Source organism: Mesoplodon mirus (assembly GCF_964341445.2).
Source record: "Mesoplodon mirus genome assembly, chromosome: 13".
Lineage (NCBI taxonomy): Eukaryota > Metazoa > Chordata > Mammalia > Artiodactyla > Ziphiidae > Mesoplodon > Mesoplodon mirus.
Window position 1 is genome coordinate 84302316 of NC_138989.1, and position 23417 is coordinate 84325732.

The 23417-nt window shown below is 36.2% G+C and overlaps 1 protein-coding gene across 3 annotated transcripts in view; it reads right to left on the minus strand.

Annotated features, from left to right (window-relative positions):
• NETO1 (neuropilin and tolloid like 1) overlaps nt 1-23417 on the minus strand; it is a gene marked incomplete at both ends in the record, with an annotated part of 86866 nt that overhangs the window by 55464 nt on the left and 7985 nt on the right. The window lies entirely within an intron of this gene.

The following is a 23417-nucleotide window of genomic DNA, read 5'->3' on the forward strand; positions in this document are numbered from 1 at the left end:
ACACCACATATGTCTTCAGAAAACCATTGTCATATCACTTATATTGGGCACTGAAAGGGAATGGGATATCTAAAGAAGGATCCCAAGGAAGAAGTAGAAAAAGGACCCAAAAAACAAAGGCCATAGGGGCTGTTGCTTGGCTTGAGATGCCTCAATGAGCAGATATAATAAAGAAGACTGCCAGAATTCTGGGGGAGCAGACTTCGTTTGGAGGGTAGGATGGGCAGGAAGGAGGTGGATTTCAACAGGTAGAAGCAAGGCATAAGAAAAACCTGTCTTAAGGCTCATTCCTAGTGAAGCCAAGTCTTGCATAAAGAAGCAACAAAAGATGAACTTTAACCGCCCCCTTCCTTAATGCTGTCTTGTGCCTCAGATTCAAACACCTACTCTTTCTTCATCCTCCCGTCACATTATTCCTTTCACAGACTAGGTTCCTGAAGATTATCCTACACTTATAAACGCTGGTTGCCCAGATTTATTCACTGCTTAATCCTCTGCAGTCTGAATTCTACCTTAACCACTCAGGAAAATTGTATTTGATAGAAATATCAATTACTTCTTCTAATGCAAAAAATTAGATTGATAATTGTATTCCATCGTATACATCACAAACCAGCTTACTTGAAAAGGTCCCTTTCCCTTGGTTTCTTGTACCCCCACTCCACCACTTGAAGCTGTGACACTAGTTAGCCACCCATCAGAGTACTTATTTTAGGTGTCTCAAATAGCAACATGTCTGTTTTCTTGCCAACACACCTACTCAAATGTTTTCTTTATCTTTCTTGATATTTTTTTGCTGAGAAATATGATCTACACCCATGATTTCCACTACCACCCCCATGTCAATGACTAACACAATTGATTCCACTGATCAGATCTCTCCTATAACTTAAAATTCCATTCAACAAGTGGTGCTATGACAACGAATTAAAAATGGTTTATTTCTGCATAGAATTACAGTCTGGTGCATCAGATAATTAAAAAAAAAACACACTGGGTTACTTCACTTCTGTATTTCAAAGATACCTCAAACCAAAGATGTTCCCATGTAACTCATTGTCTTTTCTCCTAACATATAATCAGAGAACATATGCTATAAATTTTAACATCTCCATAACTCTTGAAGCTATATCTTCCTATCCATCTCTGGTGCTGCCTCTAGAACTCATGTTAATTCACCTGGACATCTTTTACAGCTTCCTGATTCATAAACAAGTCCACCTTCTCCCAATTTACTTTCTATCTATCTTGTGATCCAACAATATTTCTGTGTTTCAACTATGATCATCTCCATACATAAAATCTTTTGGTGGTTTCTACTGTTTCAAGACTAAACTCAAATATGTTAGCATAGCAAATACTGACTTTCATCTTGGATAACTTTTCCAAACACATCATTCATTATACTTTTGTGCACAGCCTTTTTTTTCAACCAAGCCAAATCGCTTGCAGTTTTTCTTTTTCTTTTTGCTTCTTTGTTTGTTTTGAAGGAAAAGCAATAGCAATATTTCTGTCTTTGGTCATTGTGGCCCAAGAGTCTGGAAGGCCTGTTCTACCTTCCTCCTAGGGCTTCCTCTTCTAAGTGCTTCAAGATAGGATTTGGATTTACCCCTTGAGAATGTTTCTCTGTTGCCTAGCCTCACCTGAGTTCAGGCAGCTCTCTTCCATAAACCATATGTTATCTTTATTATGACATATATCACATTGTACCTTCTATCTCCTAAGGTAGGATATGAGCAGTATGAGTTTCATTTATTTGTTACCTCCAGTGCCTAGCACATGAATAAATAACTGATAGAAGAACTAGTTGTTGTCTTTAGAATTCCTGCTAGCTCTACCATGTGCTTACTCTTAAATTTTAGTGCAACATAAAATGTTTTGTAATTCTTAGAAAATAAAATACAAATGTAGTCCCTGAACTTTACTTACAAAAATATTTCATAACATCCTACATATTTCAGTAGGACTCAAAATATTTTTAGGAAAACCATTATTGCTTGCAATAGTTAATAAGTCTCAGGTTTGAAATTAGAGTAGTTTGCATCACTCTCATAAAGATCAAATTTCTTTCCGGGAAATATAAACACTTCGTATTTTATTTACTTACATTTATTCTTTAGGAAGAGCCACTTCTAAATTATATTGCATACGAATTAAGAAAGAACCAAGTCATCTTCTTTAGGCTTTTATTAACCCATATACTGCAGGGCTTATAATTCTGTCTCTTGAGCTCATAGGTAACATCTGGCAGTTGATGTTTATAATCTCTGTTACACAACATCTTCTGGTTTATTAGCATGATCCAAGGGATTGATATGTGACTAGACTAGCCTAATACACTCCACTGGCTGCCCTCATGTTTATATAGGCTGCTAGTAATGAATAGACTGAATATCATTTATTATAATTCAGCTTTCTGTCTAAAATTTTTATAGTTTTGGTGTTTATATGTATATTTTACTTATATAGGAGTGTAATAAAAAGCTGTTTTTAATAATGGTATATTTTTACTAGCAAGTGATACTATTTTATTCAACTTTTTAATGTGTGGTTTATTATGCCGATAACTTGAAACAAACAAAATGAGCAAAAGTTAGAAATACTTTTGGACAGTTTGAACATTGTTCATTTGAAATGTGTTATTAATTTAAAGATTTTAAAAGTACTTATTGTGCTTTCTTTCTGCTGGTCATCAACCTATAATCATTATGTATACACTGATTTCAAAAGAACCATGGTAGGCACTGAATAAGATACAGAATCAGATCAAGGGAAGTAAAACCTACCTAGGAATATTTAACATATCAACATGCAACTTACAGAATAACACACAACAATAAAAAATAACTACCGCCAAATCTGGGGATATAGTCTAGGAAGGGTATGCTATACGAATTTAAAGAAAAGTCAGCAAGGTTAGGGAGAAACGTTTTATGAAAGAAGAACATTATCTCTCAACAGGGTAAAATGCAGGGAGAGCTGTACTTTTAATAATTAATGGTGAGTAATTTAACAAGAACATGGCAAAGGGTGATAAAGAGCTTTTCAGAGAAAACAAAAAGTTACTATCTTATCACTTCCCTTCCCTCGTTTTTTTCTCTTTGATGGCCCTGACAACCAGCAAGTAGATTTTGATATGTAAAATTAAAAGAGAAAAATAAGACAAAACAATCATTTAATTAAAGAATTCATTCAGTCAAAACAGGGAATTTGCAGGTTGCATTTAGCATATGACTAAAAGTGTCCACTGGAAATTTTTTTCCTGCCCTGGAGACAGATCTAACCATGTTTCTTGCTCAAATGTTCACCAAAGATTCAAGTGTTTATGTGTAATCTAGAGAAAAATAATAAATGCAGTAAATGCTTATTAAGCAATCTATCCATATAGTGTACCCAAAACTCGGCATGCCTTATATTTTAAATAGTCTCAGTAACCCAATGAGTTCGGTGTTGCCGTTCCCACTTTATAGGTGAGAAATCTGAAGGGCACCAAAGGCCAAACGGTTACAGAGTGATGGAGCGGGATTTTAACCAAACTCTCCAAAGTGAATTACTTCCCTTTGAACCACAGGTTATATTTTGCTGTAGCAAAATCTTTAGAACAGCAGTTAAAAGGATCTGTAACTTTATGCCAGATCTCTAGCACTTAATGCAAACCATTCCCACAGAAATACAGTCTATACTAGACAATATAACACAGAAAAAAATATTTGGGCCCCAGCTCCAATTCCACTTTTAAGTTATATGACATTTAAAAAAGTTAATCAACTATTCTAAACAATATTAATTTCTTTATGAGAAACACAGAAGTAATGAAAATAATTTAGTTGTCAATTTCATAACATTTTTATTCAAATCATAATGAGGTTGGAGCTAGAGAAAATTCATGTCTTGTAATTCATTAATTTATTTCTGTATTTATTTTGGGTCTTGAAATCATCTCCAAATCTCTCATTGTTTGGAGAAATAAAATACTATCTTGAATTTTTATTGGCACATTGTTTGGGCAAAAATTTGTTAAATATATGATAATTCCCCGGCACTGGTGATTTTTTAAATCCTAGGGCACAATTTCTGTGCTGAAGAACTCACAGTATGCTAGTCAGGGAGGATGGAGTGACTACTAAGATTGTAATAGAAAGACCATGAACGCCAGAGTAGGGATACGCATGAGAGGTACCTCACAGAGGAGGGTGGTCTTCATCTGACATTTGCTGGGTGGAGGAGCCATCTAGATGGACAGCGTTTTCGGTGGCACAGTGATGCATTGGGTGCTCTGAGTGTGGTTCAAGATGCTTTAGATTAGAGTTCTGAGCACTGGAGCATCTAGACATCAGACTAGAGAAGCAAGATCACAAAATACCCTGTGTGTCCTGCTAAAGAGTTTAGATTTTATTCTGGAGGCAAAGAGCCACCAATAAAGGAGATTAATTAGGCCAGTATCATGAGCAGCTGTGAATTTTAGAAAGCCCGCTCTAGTAGATGTTTGGGTATTATGGGAGGGACAATTCTGAAGTAGGAACACAAGTTAAAACACTGTTGTAGCAACTCAGATAAGAAATCAGGAGGGCCTGAAATCAGTGCTGAGGTAGGAAGGTATGGCAAAGATTCAATAAATAATTAGAAAGCATTTCTGAAGCATGTGGAAGTTAAATAAGAGGGAAGAATGGTGAAGAACTGCACAGCTTGTTGTTTGGAGGACAATGGACTGGTGACACCATTATCCCAAACATGAAATAGGAAAGGAAAACATAATTTTCTGGGAAGGAAATATTGATATGCTTGAATTTGAAGAGGACACTGGGACATGCAAGTAAAAATAGGAGTGGGTTGAGAAATAAATGGGTGAGAAAAAGGAAATACTCGAAGCATATTCTTCCATATGTTGATACTATGGCTAATGTTTGGAACACAAGTATGACTCACAGTTACTTCCTTAGGAATCTCACAGTTCAGTGAGAGAAAAATTACGTAAATAGTTAATTACAATGCAATGTGAAAGAGCAATAAGAGAGGGATATACATAGGGTCATCCCTAGGTATCCATGGAGGATTGGTTCCAGGCCTTGTAATTAATTAATCATTTAAAATGTTATTTAAAATCTATAACCAGATGTTTAATATCTTTAAGATGAAGATGTGTACTTGTCTGGATCATCAGTGGATCTCAGTGCCCAGTGCAGTGGAAACTGACTCAGAACAAGTACACAATACATACTTGATTACTAAGTGCCATACATAAATGAACGAGTTGAGAAAGACATTCTAGGCAGGAGAAACGTGCAGAAGCACAGAAGAGTGTAATTGCAAATAGTTTTTTTGTGAATGGAGGACTTGAGTCACAAAGAATGGTGGAGGAAACCTGGACAGACATCAGATTGTTAAGGCCCATGAATGTCATGATAAGAAATGGTATACTAAGCTGCTGAATGGTTTTAATCAGGAGATGGCTACAATTAGAATTCTCTCATATAACTCTGGCAAGAGTGGGTTAGAAAGACGGGGGAAATGTGTCTGAATAAAAGGACACAGAATATTACACTTGGCCAGATGAGGCATACTGAGGGCCAGAACAAACATAATGTGAGTGGGAATGGAGAAGATGAAAAGCATAGGAGAACTTTTAAGATATAGATTCATAGGAACTTGGTGAGTGATGAGAACTTAGGGAGTAGGAAAAAGAAAATGAAATAGGGTTCATATAATTTGGATTTGAATTTCTGGGTGAACCATGGTACTCTTGAATAAGAACAAATAGAAAACAGGAAAAGACATAAGCTTGGGAGAATTTTCAGTGTGTGGTGTTCATTTGGAGTGTGGAATTAATAAGTTCAAGTTAGAACATCATAAATATAAGAGCTAGTGTACATCTGGGGGATTCCTAGGAAGTAGCTCTCTACGGAATTGGATTTCCAGAGAAAGTGCAGTAAGGTAAATGAAGGAATATCCATGGCTTGAGTTTAAGATTAAACAATCTTTGCATTAGTCAGCAAAGTAAAAATTGTCAAAATATTGTCCTTCCTTACTGTGAAGATATCTGTGACTGCATTTAGTTTATCTGTGACTGCATTTAGTTTATCAATTTAATTTTCTTAGGAAGTACTGCATAGGAGTTAAAAAGCAAGAGTTAGGGTCACACTGCATGGGATTTTAATTTTTCTACTGAAACTTGTAAAATGGGTGAGGCTGGGCAAGTTTTTAAACTTTTCTAAGCTTCTGTTTTCTTCCTTCTAATATAGGAAAATAGTTACATGCTGAACAAATTTACTAGGTTTATGTCTATGGACTTCAAAGAGGAATAATCTTACTTTATTTTACTTCCATCTACAGGCTTTGACTGATGTAGAAATTTCTTTCCCTGTCAGTGAATGAGAGCTTGAGAGGGTCCTATAGCTTTTTAATTTCTAAGATATTTCTTCTTATGATCATGAAGACTCACTTTCCGATATTTCAGCTTCTCAAAATCCAATAGCTGCACATCATCAAAGCATCCTCCCTCCCCCATCTCCATCCTAACAGGTGTCTTTATGTGAACCCTGTGGAGGGAAAGGGGAGACCGGTTGGTCTTTCTTCTTCCAGTTCTCATGAGCCTCTCATCTTCTGCAACTACCTGGTTGGGGAAGAGGTTAAAGGAAATGGAGAAGTTTGTATGTTTAGCTGATGAAATTTGTAGTTAGTTATCTCTTGATTGTTGATGAATGGCTGAGGGTAGTTCTCATGCACAGGTCACAGTTAGGTGAGCAGGCTGGACCCTTCTTCCCTCACTCATTCTCTTTGACTGACATCTTGAGACAATTGATGTGGCACCTCTAGGTTTTACTTCTGATAGTCCAGCTGGCTGGGCAGTGACCAATGGCCCACAGGAAATGCACTCTCTAAAATGAGAGGGTGCAGCCTTGACCTACTCCTCCCTCATACTTCTAGGGCCATCAGGCTGCTCTACCCTATAGACTCTAGCCTATGACTAGCTTCCAGTAAGACGCAGGCACCATGCTTTTGCTCACGTTCCCTTCCACACTCCTGGGCACAGACATTCCCCTAGGGTCTCACTCTCTCCTGCACTGCTCCAGTACATCTGGGTGGGGTGCTCCATTTCTTGCAGGAACCAGCAATTTCTAAGTCTGTTTTTTCTTAGAGAATCCCTCACCAGGATAAAAATTCTCCTATTCTAAGACTGTGAATTTTCAGCTTTCTATTTAATAAAGGCTGCTGGGGAGTTGGCGGTAAAATGTGAAGCACAATCTTGGTCACTTACACTTGACATGGATGTATCTAACAGTTGTCTCTAGAGTTTTAGGATTTTTTTCAACATATATTTATCAACTGTAAGGTTTTGACTAAAATTTCCAAGTAACAGGAAAATTACATCCTGTTATAGTCATAATAATGTTTAAGTTTTTAGGGGTGATGTGGAGGTTAAAGGAAATAATGCATAAAGAACCTAAGCAGACATTGCCTGTTACATATTTTCTCTACTGTTCAACTAAACATAGACAACCACATGTCCTTTAACAAATTTAAAATTCTTTTACTCTAACGTCCAAAAAAAGTAAATAAAATAAATGATCATTTTCTTAAAGCAGAGCTATTGTTAAGAACTAAATAACAGCAAGGGGAAGTTATGCTGAATATACGAAGTAAAGAATCTGAACCTGTTGTCCCCCAATTTGAATAAAAAGAATATAGAAGAGTTAGAAAGAGTGGGTATGATCATTACCCTGAAAACCTAATCTTCAAGACGATGGTATTAAGAGGTAGGGGTTTTGGGAGGTGATTAGGTCATTAGGGCAGAGCCCTTATGAATGGGGTTAGTGCCCTTTAAAAGGACCCCAGAGAGATGCCTTCCCCCTTCCCCTTTCCACCTCCTAAGGACACAGCAAGGATGTGCTGTTTATGAACAAGGAAGCTGTCTCTCACTGTACACTGAATCTACCAGTGCCTTGATCTTGGACTTGCAACTTCCAGAACTGTGAAAAATAAATGTCTGTTGTTTATAAGCCACTCAGTCTATGATATTTTGTTACAGCAGCCCAAACCGACTAAGACATGCTCCAAAGTTCAAATTGCTCATCTATAAAACAGGGGAACATGGAAAACAACACAAATGTGTTTTGAAAAATCAAGTGATCATTGTTTCTAAAACCAGTTTTAACGAGATAGTGAATGATTCTACAATTTTAGCATGTTAGAGCTCCAACAGTACTGGATGACAGCAAGTTCTACACACCCTTTTTATGAATGAGCAAATAGAAACCTAAAGGGATGAAGGACTTGCCCAAGGTCACATGGTCCCGTTCTGAATCCAGGGTCATCTAACACGATGCTGTGTTTAAGTGCCTTGAAGGTGAAATAACTTTCTCTTGGTTTGGTAGAACACCCCAAATGCCTTTAAAATGCCTAGTTCTTTTAATTCTTGTCACAGAAAAGTATAGACTCTCCCTAAGATATACAGACAGTGTACATAGAGAGATCCTATCCACATTGAAAGAATAGAAGAGGGAAAAGACTAATTTTTGTCTGAGGCTCTAATAGTCAAGCAAGAAAAGTTATTATTAAGTTACTCCTGTTTTTAATTCAGGCTTAGCCCTTTATATGTACTACAATTACATTCGTCTGTTAGTCTCCTGCCCCCGGAAGACAGGAACAGTCTCTGTGTCTGTATTTCCAGGGCCTACACATAGCAGGTGCTCGGTGAACATGCGGTTAATGAACGCATGGAGTCCAGGGGTAAGGATTCTGCATTGCTCTCACAGTCAGAAGCTGTTTCTATCTCTCCATACTCTGTCTCATTGCCTAGAAGTATAATCTCCATGTTTCATTCTTTTGAGACCAGCATATTTTTTCAGTCCTTGTAAGTCACCATTTAAAATGCAGATTGCTCTGGCTGGGGTGAATAAAATTCCTCATCAGATAATATTCCTCATCAGTAGAGATTGGTTTATAGGGCCATTCTCCAGCCAGGACACTAACTCAGAATAAATATCTACATGAAAGAGACAGCAAATAAGATTCTAAGGTGAACACTGAAAACAGATGAGGGGAAGGAAACATTGTAAGAAGTAGGAAAGTACAAAAATGGAAGATATGAATGGGCTGCACACAATTCCCCATCTCCACTTTAGCCTAGATCAATGTGACTTTTATTCCCACAGGAAGCCAGAATAACTCTGAAGTATGAATCTTTGGTTTAGTAACATCCAATTACTACATGTAGCAGTTATTGGCCCTACATCTAGAAGCCATCGTACATCTTATCAGAGTGCTAATTAAAAGCAAACAAACATCCCAACAAACAAACGTTGCATGCCAAACATTTCATATTTCAAGGATTATTCTTTCAGTGATACAAGCAATAGGCACATAATTATTGAAGATGATGTATAAAGATCTCAGAAAGTCTGTTAGTGGCCTAGAGAAATTTTCCACAAATATACATTATATAACTCCATAAAAAAAATTGAGCTTGCTCCAGCAGCACGTTCAGGGGTAAAGGAAAAAAAAAGGAGATTTTTGGAAATCATGCTCTGGGATTTAACAAATAATCTAGGTATAAGATTATGGCTAATGTAAGTTTAAGGGAAGGTAAAACTTCTAGTGAGATCAGTGTTTGTTCTAGGGATTCAAGGTAGAATGATTGACAGTAGAAATGACCACAGCAGGAGACTAATGAAAAGCTTGGTAGTCACTAAGTAGAGCAGATGAATGGTGACTAGCATAATAGTTGAATATAAAGCCATTAGCTACCTTTTGTAAAGTGCCCACTAACCCTTATAGTCCTGGGCACCATACTAAATATCTTCCAAAGGAGGGAGCCCCTTCCTCACCACTACCAGCAGCATAAATTTGGGGAAGAGTTCTTGGCAGTCTTCTCTTTTGGTGACAGCTCTTCTAGCTGGTGCTTGGTCATCAAGGAGCTGGAGAAGAAGGATTTGGGAGCCCAAGGTTGAAGCCAGGCTTATGGAAAGACTGAGAAGCATTTGAGTTTAGGGGAGGAAGAGAATATTTATTTGGAGGGAAAGAGTTTAGGGGAGGAAGAGAATATTTATTTGGAGGGAAAGCAAATATTTAAAATAAATACTTAAAAATGTGCTTTATTGATATTTGAATAATTGCCTAACCCAGCTCCACAAGAAACCTTCATTAAAATCTGCACTATGGATCCATGACCTTGTTATTATATTTGTGGTTCTAGTATAGTGGGACAAAATGTTTTCTAACCATCCGTAAACAGGCCCAGGGTGGGAGAAGATGGTGCAAAGGATCCTACTAAACAGGTTACACACATTATGATCTTATTTAATCCTTGCAAAACTGGATCAAACAGTCAATGTAACAATCACTTGGCAGATGGCAAATGAGATCAGAAAGGTTGATTGTTATGTTTTAGTTAATAGCTGGACAGTATCCTAAGTGCAGCTTGACTAAGGCTCACCTTACTTCCCAAATCTGTGTCCTTTTGGCCACTATGTTGCCAGAGTTCCCAGATGCAAAGTCTTAGCTTCAGCCTGGCTGACTCCAAAGCTGTGTTCTTTTTACTGTGTCGCATGGCACTCTCACCTGTCACCACCAACTAAAACAAGGGGTTGTATCATGTTGACATTCATGGTCAAGAAAGTGTGGTGGAAATATATTAAGTTATTTCTGAAATTTAGTGAACAGGTAAGCTAATTGATACTATTTTTTAACTAAAACAAAATGCATCCTGAAAAGGTTTGTAAGAGGGTGGGAAGATATGTTCATTATACTTGCAACTTTTCTTTAAGTTTGAAATTGTTTAAAAATTAGTTTTTAAAACAAGGACACAGAAATATAAAGTAGTACACCTATGGGGGGAATATTCAAAATGAAGTAGTCCATTATTATTTCAGCATCTGAAATTGTTATTCACCTTTTTAAAACTAGTTGACAACATATATCGAATGAGCTAATTATTTTCTATGGCAAGTACATATTATAATGTACTTCACAAATATAAATATCAGTTGTATGGGTTTAAAGTTGACTCATAAGATATAAATTATGTCATATTATTTTTATTATTGGTTACTAATATTGATGATTTATATGATGATGAAGCCAATGATAATAGTAATATATTGTAATTATGGTTTTAAAAATCCAAGGAAAAAATTTTTTTTGCTTAATTATTACAGGGACAAATGTTGCTGTTGTCTGAAAGATGGTAAAATATACAGAAAGGATAAATTCTAGGATCACTGAAAACACCTCAATGCCCCACAGTAAAATCACAAAGGGTGAAAAATGGTCAATATTTTTGAGAAGTTTAGCCCTGAAGCAAATAGACATTTGTTGACAGCGGGGCATAATACCTAAATATATACATTTCTTGTGTTCAAATCTCAGCTTTGCTAGGGAGATGACCTTGAGCACAATATTTAAACATTTTAAATATTTCTTTTCAAAAATTCAAAACAAAAATGGCAATGATACAATACCTCATAGGTGGGCTATAAAAATCAAATGAGATAATGCTTAGAACAACCCCTGTCATATAATAAGAACTCAACAATTCATTAGTTTTATTAAGATGAATATCTTATAATCAGATTGTAGAAAGCAAGAATCACTGCCCAATCATACTATTATTTCATTTAAATTAATTTTGAACGACTGCATTTATCACGTATTTTTCTGCTGGACAATTTCATTAAGAAAATTGGGAGATGTTTTATCTAATAAACAATCCAAATACTTTTGATAAGAAAGTAATTATTTTTTATAAATATGTAGGATATATTTAATTTTTATTTTCAAAAATTATTTCCCCTTTCGTATCCCTACCATCTTAATTGTAGCCAAGAGTGAATATCATTGCTGTTTTACAATATCATAGCTTGCAATTGCAATTAGCATAAATCCAATAGAATCAAGCAACAGATAAAGTAGTAAATACTGTCTGAATGACAAGGAAATAATGAATAGATAAAAGTAACTCTTTTCTTTTCTCCCTCCCACCCTTGGCCCATTCATTAAATTAAACAAAATGTATTTCTTCAAATCTTGCGGGACACTTGAAATCATCCTGATAATTGAGATATTATGTATTCAAAAGTAAGTATAAATAAATGACATCATTCCTAAAAGGGAGTAGGGCAAAGCCATACAGAAAGAAAATGAAAATATTATTAAATGATCTGTCATTTAATATGCAGTACAGCTCACATCTACCCTTGCCCCTTTCAAAATATCCCAGGGCAGCTCATCTTTTGTAACCAGTCTCATGGAAGTAGGTTTCTCCATAATTCAAGAAAAGGTCTCTAATCATTGGAAGACTCCAAGCATGAGACAGAAGAAATATTCTTCCCTTATTTCAAAAAACAAAATGCATTGCTGAAGTTCACCTATACTCAAAGAAAAACTGATGCCAATTGATTACCAGCTAAAATTGTCCAAAAAGAAGAAGCTAAGACCAAATAAAATGTAAAATTCCAAAATGTATAATTTTGTATTCTAATTTACTTAGACAAGAGTATTAGCTCAAACTCATATAATGTTCTATTTTAATTTTTGGATGTCATAATTAGCTGGGGTTTTGTGTTTAGTCCTCTAATTAGCTCACTTCTTAACCTTCCCTGGCTGCTCTTCTGTGTGTCAGGTCTAAATTGCTAACAGCCTTTGCAATGTGCCCACAAAGATACCACACTGGTATTTCTCTTTTGACATCTTTAAAAACAAACATAGCATTTTCTATCCTTTTATTCTCCAACAGAAGTTATGACATAATCACCAAATCATTAAGGATGGAAACTTCAGTCATTTCTACTTTTCTTTCTCAACATGCACATCTAATGGGTCACTAAATCTCACTGATTCCAAATGTTTTCTTTCACTACATTGCTGCACATGCTACTCTCATCTTGGTTCTTACAGTTTCTTACCTGCATTGTTTTAATTGTTTATCTTTGTTTACTGTGCTTCTATTCTCTCTTGACTCAATCCATCCTCCACATTCTGATAAATCACAGGCCTGCAGTAAAGGTCTCAAAAATTGCAATTCAATTTCAAATATTAGTATATTTTCCACTTCACCTAAAATTATGTATGTATCATTACCATGGCTTACAAAACTATTCATTATCAGAATCAGTCTCACCTCAACTTCTCTCCTTTCAAGCCACACATCTACTTTCCAAATGGTCTTGACTACCTGCTGTACATTTTACCAACTGCTCCATACCTGGTATCTCACTTGTTCTACCTTCTTTGGTTACTTAACTCCAGTCATTCATTCATTAACTCATTTAGATATTCATTCATATAAATTTCAGTAAATAGCAGCTAATGTTAGACACTGAAGAGGCTCTAGAAATGTTAAAGGTATAAACCAAAGCTCCTTCCCCTTGAGAAGTTTGGTATGACATGTTATAATGCATGTCACAAGGGCATGATGGAGCTATGGCTGGGTGAGCACAGGAGGACACATGATCCATCCAGAGGATGCAGTGAGGGGTGTGCAGGCAAATCCCACTGAGGTACACATCTCACGCCACATCTGGTGATGCCTCCACTTATCCTTTAGGTGTCAGCACTCTGTGCACTTGCCATGGCACTCACTATATTGGGTATAATTATTCATGTCCTCAAATACACGATAAGTTCCTCAAGAGTAGATTCTGCATCTCAATCATTTTCATGTCTCAGCATTTAGTGTACAGCCTGGACCAATTATGAGTCAATAATCTTTTACTTGTTGTTGAATGAATCTATGAAATAATGAATCAGAGGCTTAGATGTGACCTCAGGGAATATCATGTTACATGGGAAGTAATGTTAACATTTTGACTCTATTGTTAGGTAGCAAAATCCATAATGATAATGTGTCAAATGCTGGTCTCATGAGGAAACTGAAACTCTAAGACGTTAGGGAAACTGCTGTTGCCACAAGTCACATAATGAGAAGGTTTCCAAGCCAAAACTTAGACAATCTAGCACTATGGCCCATATTTGACCATGTTTAATAAAAATATGTATATATATATATGTATACATATATATGTACACATACATATAATATGGAACTATTAGAAAACCATGAAACTGAGAAAAATAGGTTTATGCAGAAATGAAAAACTGAAGACCCATACAGGTAGACTATAACAAAGACTTAACATAGTGCCAATATGCTCTGAAAGGAACTGAGCATTCTCCTGTACATTTCAAAGGAAATACCAAAACTAAACTCTTTTCAGTTAAATATGTATTGTAAATTATGGCCTCAAATTATTAATTTTTTCCCTGATGAGGAAAGATAGGTTACATTGAAAATAACTTGAAAACATGAGGAACTTTTCTAGAACATGGGTACCTCACAGGCATAAAAGAATAGTCCATCCATAGATAATGAGAAAACATACCAAATCACACCCTTAGAACCAATTTGCCTTAAGTTAACAAAAAGTTGGGCTTTATTGTGGATTACTTTATGATCTAAAACGGAGCATGTAAGTTGTTGTTAGAAGAAAAACCGATATCCAATTCAAGCTAGATGTGAAAAGTTTAGCCCAAAGAACATAAATACCAACACTGACATTTTGAACAGGAAACTGAACACCCTATTTATTCATATAAACACTACATTTCTCCTATATCAAGGGCTCATAAATAGTTAAGATGGAAATGATATCTGAATTTTTTTCTAGAAAATGTGGGAGCAGACCCCAAAAATGGGGCTGGCAGAGTCAGGAGGCATAATGTAGAACCTAGGGACTCAGCAGCCTGTGAATAGAAGGTGGTAAGCAGTAGGTAGAAGCTAGTGGGAGACACATTGCCTATGAGTTGTCAAGGAAAGAGGTATGTAGCCACTGCTCAGGGTACCGAGAGGAGATGAGAAGGAATGGGTGGCCACAGAAGCACAAGAAGAGCCAAGAGGATAACAAGTGAAATGGACAGAATGGAAATGATACAAATGGTAAAACAGTTGTCAACAAAAAATAAGCATGGCTGTATTATTTTTAAATGATAATCTTCTTTTAATTTAAAACTGAGATGTAAGTATTATTTGAAAATGCTTATTAAAGGAAAGTAATTTACACATGAAAATAGCTAAGAATAATTTTTTCACCAGTTAAACAATTATCTACGACAGCAGATCTCTGCAAGCCTGGTTCATTTTCATGCCCATGGAAACCCTCTATTTCAGACTTTACCTACCATTCCCATACAACCCCCCTCTCTGCTTTCCTAGTTCATCAGCACAGCCACTGACCATTCTACAAATTCTACTTTGTTTGCCTGCCAAATCCGCTAAAGGAAATACACTTTCCTTTCAGACTGCACCAGCAAGCATAATAGAGTCTGGGAATGTTTTAAGGTAGTACTGATCTCTGTATCTCATTTGTCTTTGAATCATTTAGAGAAATTCCTTGGGGCTTTGAAGTGCAAATTTCAGAAGAAAAGTTCCGAGGGAATAGAACCGTCTTCTGATTTGGGTTATGATCAATAGACAACAGAATATAAGTGACATATGTATGACTAATATGTCCTTCTGCTTAAAAAAAGTCAAGTTTAGTTCTTTTGTGGCACTTGCCTTGCTGATTGTGAATAGTCCTACTATATTATAATCACTCTGTAATTCTTGTGGTAGTCTGGTTGAAGTGAGGTGTCTGAAATTAGTTGGAAAGGGAAAATGCCATAAGGATGTACTGAAGCAGAATTTCAAGCAAGTCAGCATAGCTGTGGAATGGTGGGAAGCTAGCCAAGTGAGCAAGCAAGAACAGACAGCATAGCTCTTTTGAAGCAAAGGCATCAGGCAGATATGCCATGAAGAGGCAGAGGTTTAAAGAGTGCCAGGTTTTACAAATAGCTATTATTGCCACAAACAAAAATACCACCATCCCATGCACATCTTTGGAAAGAATCACAAGTTGCTATTTTGTTGGGGTTTCTGCCATATTTATACATAAAGATGGCATTTACATAAAATCAAAAGATATGTATATATATAGACAGAGAAAGAGATACATACATACATATAGAAAGAGTATCAATTTATGTATAGGAAAGTCCAGCTGAGAGTATTGGATATTTTATATCTGGAAAAAAACTATTTTAAAATTTTGAACTGATAGACTCAAATTGTTAAACTCTCTGTCTCAATGGTGAATTCTTACATCATTTGTTGACTTTTTACATCACTTCTCGTATCTTAACACATATTTGAAACATTACTTACTTGTTATGTTAATTTCCTTTTGCTCCTATAACAAATCATCACAAGTTTATCAAAACAACACAAATATATTATCTTACAGTCCTGTATGTCAAATCTGAAATGGGTCTTGCTGAGTTAAAATCAAGGTGTCCGTAAGTGTTGTGCCTTTTCTGGAGGCCCCAGGAGAGCATCCATTCCTTGTCTTTCCAGCTTCTAGAGGCTGCCCACCTTCCTTGGCTCATGGGACCTTTCATCTTCAAAGCCAACAATGGCCATATGAGTATTGGTCACATTGCATCACTCCAACACTGACTTTTTGGCCTCCCTCTTCCACATAGAAGGACTTTTGTGAATACCTTGGGCTCTCCCAGATAATCCAAAGCTGTTGTCTTAAAGTAAGTTGATTAGCATCCTTAATCCAATGTACTATCTTCAATTCCCATTGTCATGTAGCCAAATATATTCACAGATTCCAGGGATTAGATCATAGACATTTTTTGAAGGGGGAAGGGCATTAGTCTGTCTACTACACATGATTTTTCTCTTCTTATAGAAATTGAACTCATTGTAGGGAGGATAATGTCTTGTACATACTGTATTTTTACAGTATTAGCATAGTAAGTCAATAAATATTTGTTGAATACATGTAAGTGGCATATACAGCCTAGTGAAAATTAAGTTATTCTGTGAATTCACTTTAAGAACAGTTACATGAGCTATACTTAAATAGCTATAATGGCATACAAATTATAAAATATAAAAAAAACGTTTTTGGTCAAGAAACTAACACTGTGGGTTGTTTTCCTGATAATTGTTTGATTTATTTTGCACAGAAAGAAAATAATAAGCCTCAAACTATCAGCAAATTATTGTGAAAAAATGTTAAAAAAGAAAAGCCTAGATTATAATATTTTCTTAGGCAAAATACATAGGATGTTATCATTTGAAAAACATACTTCTTGAATATGTAATAATAAGTTAAATGTTAGAGTTTTCTAGGAGAATATTTTACCAAAAAGCCTGATAACTATGGACACCTAGAAAAAACATGAGAATGCAGGATGGAGATAGAACATATGCATTATTTCTTCATTTCTTGAATGTTTCTTTGGCTCAAACGATACCATTTCTCTTTAGGACAATTTTAGTGAAGGGTGGACGCTGGTCCTTGGATGTTGGCACAACTGTGTGCTTGGGTCCAGAGGTGATGTTATGATTGATCAATGCGTGATCAGGGCTAGTCCGTAAGACCCCCTTGTGGCAATTAGTAAATGGTACCCATTTCTGGATATGGGTCTGCTCCTGGGCATCTGAATGTGAAAGGAATCAGCCCTTCTCTCTCCCTCAACCTAGTGTCCTTAACCATGGCAGCTGTATGCAGCAGCCCTGGGGAGAGGGATGGTGTTGGTGACTGGAAGCAAGTGGCCACAGAAGAAGTCAGAGAGACACGTGTGTTAGGAAGCAGGAATAATTGTAGGAGATCGAGGAGAAAGAAATTAGTTTTTCCCTTGAGTACTCAGCACGTAAGTCACAGGTTCCAAGTCATGAGAGCATCCTACATACAACTGACCAGGTCACTAACAGCAGATATTTGAGAACAGGAAATGAATCATACACTTCCAGCTCAGGAGGACTGAAAAGGCAGATTTTTATAATAGAGGTAGAGGGAAGGAAGACAAATCATTGCCTTTTTCATCACTGGGAATTAATAGGCATTTCAGGCAACATGGGAAAGGTGAATTTTAAAATTCATACACCAGTAATGGTGAAATATGGGTGATACAGTATCATCCCTTAATTAAATTTCTTAATAGAACTAAACTGAAAGTGCTTGCAATATGTGATGTAATTAAAGTCATGATCTCTACCCTTTGTAGAAGGTGTATCAGCACAGTGGTTATATAACTGATAAACAAGCAGTAACTTAACTTCTACACAGAGTTCATGAACCTGGGTAACACATTTTCTCTAGATCATTGGCTCCTTTATCTTTAAAATAAAAAGGCTGAATGAGATGAACTTCAAGGTCTCTTTCAGATCAAAAGAAAATACACACCTACAATGGAAATATACCTGAGATTCCACGTGGTCCAGTCTCAAATGTACCATATTCAAAAACATGCAGTACAACAATTAACCACTAAATAAATATAAACACACCTGAACACTCTGCTCCACCTTTCCATGAAACAACAAGCTAAGGAAGGCATTCTTTCCATACAGGAAACTTCTTTAAAAATCTTCCTTCTCCTTTGCCACTGCTTTCAATATTCTCTGTACAGATGGGAGCTAATCCTGGAAATTTTCTCTCCCACTCTCAACATCTCTCCTGAACACCCACCTAGACCAAACAGCATTCTCTCTCTCCCTTCCTCTCTCTCTCTCTCTCTTTCTCTATTCCTCAGCCCTCCCCTTGAGCCCTCTTTTCTACACATCAGATCAACCAAGTCACAGGCTGGGCAGAAGAGAGTAAGGATAGATAGATGAAATTGCCCTCACACGAATATCTTTGGTAACTATTACACGTTGATAATTTTGTCTCTACCGTGACTCTCAAGTTTTAATTTCATTTCTTGAAAAATAAGCCTCAACGAGAAATGTGAATTTGTTTCATACATTTTCCATTTGACAGCCTTTAGAATATTTTGGGTCTACAGTGTAAATATAATAGAAAGACAATACGATACTATCTGACCTAAATGTATTCAACCTTTTATTTCTATGTTAAAAATAAAGTAATCAGATAAAGTCCTTAATTTAACATTAACCTCTTTTACTTCTTTCATCTTTTAGTGCAAAATTCAAATTAAAGTTTAGTTGTTGAAAAACTGATATTGATAGATAGGTGAAATATTTACTTTCTTTCTCACCAAAGCATATATCTGAACTCTGATATTCTAGACAAGAAAATTTAGGAATTTTCAACATGGTTAATACTCACACATGCATTCACATTTCAGACAGAAAGAGGAAAAGCACTGCATTAGATAATTGAAGTAACATCGAGTCCATGACAATATTTTACCTAAATAATATATTTCATTTAATATGCATGGAAATCTTTTTAAAACACTCAATTTAAATCACTGTACTGCACTGTATCCTTTCCTTTGCCTTTGAAGTCAATCAGCGTGGAGTTTCTCAGGAGGCTAGGAGTTGGGCAGAACGTCCCTAGAACACCTCGGGCTGCTCAGATGAAAGGCGCTAAGTACAAAGATCCTCATAATTTCAACATAGTTAACAACTCCACTCACTCCCAAGCCAATACCTAACACGACCTCACCTATTTGGTACTTTGAGGCATAATCCTTAAATTAAATTTCTCCAATAAGGTGTGTGTAACCTTGTTTCATAAAACTAGTTCAGAAAAAAATAACATCAAAAGAGGAAGGTTCCAAAAACATCACGTTCTAGGTCTGTAAAGAGGAGAAAATCTCTCCATTAGGAAGGAAAGTACAAGACTAACAAGAGATATTTGTTCCTACAGAGATTGAAAGGATTACTTTCCCCAAGAGTAGAACATCCTGGATGTTCTTCTTTCTTAATGTCTAATAAAGTCCTTGATAATGCCTCTGGACTGGGGATACAGCGAATACAGTTACATGTTTTCTCCTTAGTTCATATTTTCAAGTAACAAAGAAAATTGAGACATGGGGGCAGCTGGATGCAGGGAAGAGTTAATCTCTACTTAAAAGGCATTCTCAGTGTAAGTAAAAAAAATTAAAAATGTAGATTGTGGAGAACTGGGATTCCCTCTTCTAAACTTCCATTCAAATTTAAAAATTCATTAAAAAATACATTTTAAATTCTAATAACAATTCCTTTAATAATTACCAACTATGGTATGTTCTCTTTTTTTATTTATCTTAAATACTTTTGTTTACATTAGTAGTAACAAAAACAATGTTGTATCCTTTTCAAAAATTTAAGCATTACTGATAATGTTGATAGAAGTTCACTATATCTCTCTCTTGGTCCCTTCAGTTCCTTCTCATCCACCAACATCATCTAAGGTAATCATCGTTATGAGTTTGGTGAATGTTATTCCAGTATTATTAAGGTAATTTCATTATAAAATATTTTCTCATGATTCATTTTTCTGTAATACATTTGGTTTAAATGTTTTTCAGAAAACATTATTAAGATGAGAAAACAATATCAGTCTATTGCAATGAACACTTCTATATGTTTTCTCGTTAAATTGTCTGTGGGTTATCAAATTTTCCATCATGTAACTTTTAACATTTTCAGTGATTCTGACATTTCTCTTCATGGAAGTAGAAGAGTGTATGTTGAGGAGACCTCACAATACAACTGTGCTTGCACAGGAAGAAGAGAGGTTTACCCAACTGGCATCACCCGGAGGCTCCCACCAGTGTTCTGGGTTCCTTGGCCCTTTTTCAAACCTCACACTGTCCTTCATTTCTGCAAGCCCTGGGGGTTTGACAGGCTGACTTCTCTCTGACTGTTGCTCAGTCTCACAATCCTTCTTGTGCATGCTAGACTATACTCCTAGGTGATTCATCATTGCGCTGTAGACCCAGGTAATGGCTCAGTATCTACCAACAACCACATCCATAACATAAAAACTGCTGAGTCATCAAAATGTGTCAGAAGATGGAAAACCCCTTTAAGTGTGTATCTGTGGCATCTTCTCTGGCTCTGCCTTCCTGCCTTCCAAGTCCACACATGACCTCCAGTTGGCTAGTTCTCACCGACCACCAGTTCAGAAGTAGCTCCTAGGAACACAGGAGCTAGGGATTAAAAGGCTATGTTTTAAAGTTGACTAGGAAAGGAAGTCAAAGATATTCAGATATTAAGAGATAGAAACAAGTTTTGAGATAAGAGTTGACACAAATTAGTGTCCCAGTGGCCGAAGCTGAAGACTGGACAGGGGTAGTGACCCATGGCAATTTGGGACCTAGAGCATCATTGGGAAAAATGGTCCATGTTATAAAGATGAATCATCATGTACCTTTGCTGGATGCTATTAAACATGCTTCAATATTTGGATTTCACACTCACTGTACAATGTTCTGATTATAATCTGGATGCCCGTGTATGGTCGCTTACAAGAAACACTGAGCTGTGTGATTCTAAGAATTCTTACTAAAAATGTATGTATGTTTATATGTGTGTACATATATGTATGTGTACATGTATATATGTATATTCATATGTATATATATTTGTGTACATTCACATGTATGTATATATGTATATTTAGCTTGGTTAATGTGATTCATTCCTAAGAGTGGGTACATTCTCACTGTGCTGACATCAAGTTTCTGGGACTGTAAATTAAGATCCAGATCCCAGATTATGGTAAATTCTCAAAAATAATAAAGACCACCCAGCCTTCCTACTGCTATTTCTGCTCTAACATATTTTATGACAGCTATCAGATATAACTATAACCCTCATGTGGAGACTTAGGCCCACTTAAACCTAATAAGGAAAAGTGACATCGTGTAGGTATTAGTTTTTCATATCCATCCCAAAAAATCAGGGAAAGAGAAGTTGTAATTTAAAAAATCTGGGACACTTGCTCTCCCAATAAACTATGCCAAGCCTCCTTTACTTTTAAAGAACACGTGATCAAATTAATACAATAATAGCTATCAACAGTTGAGATCTTATAGGAAGTGAAGAAATCCATAAATATGCATGGGTCAATAATCAAACAATCTTCAATCTTGTGAGTAATCAATATTCTCCCTACTTTACAAATAAAAATATTGAAGCATAGGGCATGAAGGATCATGTCCAGAGTTTACAGCAAGCGAGAAATAAGAAATCTAGAATTGGAAGCCCAATCTGCTTCCAAAACCAGTGTTCCTCACAGCTGTGCTGGACTCCAGTTCTCGGGGTGACTTGGTGGGAAGATCTCTCCTCCAATGTGCATCCCACTCTGGGGCCCTCGAGATTTCAGCAATGCTTTATCACGTAAATGATTAAGTTGACTTGAGGAACTCTCTCGATTCCCACAGGTCACTGCTTGAAGCATACCACCAAGTAAAAATGAAGCCCAAATTAAACTAAAGCCTGCCTGACTCCTTATTCCCTAAACGCTGTCTAAATGATCACTAATCCCTGCCCCCTTCCTCCTACATTAACTAAGTGGCTTCCTCAATATTGCCTCTTTCTGGAATGAGCTGTAGATTACTGTGCCACTCAGGCAATGTCCTTGGGCCATAGCATGTCAACTTGTGCAGCCATGGAAGTTTTACACAACTCCTTTTTATGGTCCTATTTTCCCCTCAGATGCCAAGTGGATGTTTCCCGGCACACTTCACTCAAGTTTATCTGAGTGACAGCAGAAGCCTCAGTCTATCCTTAACTCATTCTTAATTACATGGAATCATCTCCTCACATTCCCTTCCAATTCAGATGTTCCTGGTAATAAAACCTTCTCCTTCTACAGATGAAGCAATGTGGATCTAAAGAAGCAAGGAGCAAAGAACAATGCTCAGGTACAAAGAAGATTTGGAAAACCTAGGATATCAGATTGAACACCACCATTTATGTATCTCAAGTAGAGCTAGAAACGTGGATAGAATTGCTTAAGTGGATAAAGTATGTTAGTTGACCCTACATTTCTAATGAAGCTACAGTTTTAGATCCTCACATTGTTCCCATGATCAGCAGTCTCAAGGTGAAAATATAACTTACAAAAGCCTAGATCATACCATGTGCCATTATTTTTAGGTCCTAGTTATACTCAAAATTAGCAGTTAAGAAAATATATATATATATATTTCCATTGAAAACTCTAGCACTAATAAAGTAATCTCAGTGTTTACACCTTTCTGGAACACATTGAATTAGCCTGATGGCCACATGTGACATACCCATGACTTCTGTGAACAATCCAATATTAGCAAAGCATAATAAAAACCACAATCTCTTAGAAATATTATAAAAACATTCCTAATGTTTAAGGCTAAGGCATATGGTAGGGTTAATATCTTACTTATTTTAATTATTATATTATTAAACCATAATATCACAATAAAAGTCATCATTAATCTTATATTAATTATTTCAACAATGTTAGTGCTTGAACTGAGCATCATAACCCTGCTCTGATGTTACCTCTGTAACATGGAATGGAAACTTGAACAAATTTTACATATATTCCAATTTAATTTATTGCCTTTATAACCTGAGTAAAACAATATGTACAAACTTAAAAAAAATGTAATTTTAAATAAATAATGTCATTTATGTAAGTTGAGTCACTTTT